This window comes from Euphorbia lathyris, chromosome 5 (assembly GCF_963576675.1).
Source record: "Euphorbia lathyris chromosome 5, ddEupLath1.1, whole genome shotgun sequence".
Taxonomy (NCBI): domain Eukaryota; kingdom Viridiplantae; phylum Streptophyta; class Magnoliopsida; order Malpighiales; family Euphorbiaceae; genus Euphorbia; species Euphorbia lathyris.
In genome coordinates, this window is record NC_088914.1 from 45,371,219 (window position 1) to 45,373,381 (window position 2,163).

The 2,163-nt window shown below is 42.5% G+C and overlaps 1 non-coding gene across 1 annotated transcript; it reads left to right on the top strand.

The window, feature by feature from the left end:
- The first annotated feature begins 1,582 nt into the window (after nt 1-1,582).
- On the top strand, nt 1,583-1,689 carry LOC136231523 (small nucleolar RNA R71). The gene has a single exon (XR_010689897.1). It is a non-coding gene; the product is annotated as a small nucleolar RNA R71 (small nucleolar RNA).
- Nucleotides 1,690-2,163: the final 474 nt, after the last annotated feature.

Sequence of the window (2,163 nt, forward strand, 5' to 3'; positions counted from 1 at the left end):
CTCATTCATCTTGAAAATGATTTCCTCCCCATTAATTCGCAAAAATAACTGTCCTTTTCCTACATCAATCAATGCTTTACCCGTTGCTAAGAATGGTCTACCCAAGATAATAGGAACATATAAATCCTCGTCTATGTCCAATATGATGAAATCAACATGCAGTATGAATTTTCCTACTTTGACCAATACATCTTCCACGACTCCCCTCGGGTAACAGACAGACCTATCAGCCAACTGAATGGACATTCTAGTTGGTTGTGGTTCTCCTAGCCCTAGCTTAGCATACACCGAATATGGCATTAGGTTTATACTTGCTCCTAGGTCACATAATCCATTTTCAATATTTAACTTGCCAATTGAGCATGGAATCGAAAAACTCCCTGGGTCCTTTAGCTTTTTCGGAAGCTGCTGCTTGTTCTGGAGTATTGAGGAGCAGTCCCTGATTAGTTGGATCATCGAGATATTTTCCAATTTCTTTTTATTGGACAAGATATCTTTTAAGAATTTTGCATATGTGGGCATCTGGGCAAGTGCTTCCACGAAGGGGATGTTGATATGCAACTTCCTCAAGGTGTCTAGCACTTTTGAATTTTTCTCTTCAAGCTTCTTGTTTATCAGCCTCGCCGGATAAGGTACAGGTGGCACATAGGGAAGAGGTGGCTTGTACCTCTCCCCTTGTTCCTCCTGGTCTCGATTAGCGATCAATTCCACCACGGTTGGCTCTTCTTAGCTAGGAACAGCTTGTTCCTTCTTTTCTTTAGCGTTTTGAGAGGTAACTGCACACTTATCACTTTTATTAGTCGACAAAGGAGGGTAAGTTTCCTTACCAGATCGCAGAGTGATAGTCATGACATCTCCTTTAGGGTTTGGTTCAGTATTACTCGGCATTAACCATTTTCCTTTTGATGATGACGCAGCAATTTGATGGACTTGTGTCTCTAAATTTTTGATTGAAGCCTGTGTCTGCTTCATGAATTGCATCATCATGGTCTTCATGTCCTGTTCTACATCTTCCTTTGGTGGAACAGGCTGTTTATAAGGTTGTTGAGGTTGCCTCTGGTAATGTCCTCCTTGTTTCTGCTGGTACTTCGGTTGTTCCTGCTGATTCGGCTATCCAGTCCATCCGAAGTTCGGATGATTTCTTGTAGCTGGGTTGTAGGTATTGGAGTATGGTTTTGGTGGGTTCCTTTGATTATATCCAGCATAATCACATTGTTCCTGCTCACCTTTCCCTTGCTTGACTCTAGGACAGTTGATGTTGAAGTGAGGCCCGCCACAAAAATCACAAACATCATTGAATGGTGGTTCACTGTGAATGGATGATACATTAATCTTGCTGAGCTGCCTTGCAAGCTGTTCCACCTGGGTGGTCAGTTTTGACACAACATCATCGTCCGCCGTTCTTTTTCCTTCACTCCTAGCTGAGTGCCAGTTATAACTTGTGCTTACGACTTTCTCAATAAGGTCGCACAAGGCTTGTGGTTCAAGATCTTCAGGGTTACCATTAGCAATGGATTCAATCTGGATTTTATAAATGTTGGTGACTCCATTGTAAAAATTCTGTACTTGCATCCACATGGGGATGCCATGATTTGGTACCCTCCTTAATAGCTCTTTGTACCTTTCCCATGCCTCGGCCAAGGATTCATCCTCTTCTTGCACGAAACGAGACACCTCATTTCTGAGTTTGATGGCCTGTCTAGGTGGAAAGTATTTCATTAGAAAAGCACTGGCCATCTCTTCCCAAGTGGCAATGGTTCCTGGCTGTAGGTTCTTTAACCAATTCTTTGCTTTATCTTTGAGAGAAAAAGGAAACAACTTTAGCCTTATCACATCATCGGAGACTCCTCGGTTTGATCGGAAAGTGTTGCACAGTGTAATGAACTCCTGGATATGTCCGTTTGGATCTTCCGACTGGTATCCATTAAATTGCACTACTGCCTACAACATTTGTATCATAGATGCTTTCACTTCAAACATGTTGTTCCCTTTGTTAGGCAACACAATGCACGACGAGTGTCCTTCCGTGGTCGATCTGGAATAGTCTCTGATCCTCATAACTATAGAATTGTTGTTCTCTCCTTCCTCTTCTTGATTAGGTTGAACTGGTTGTTCTGGTGGTACTCTTCCAGTCATCCTTCTTTCTCTTTGTCGCTCCCTTTA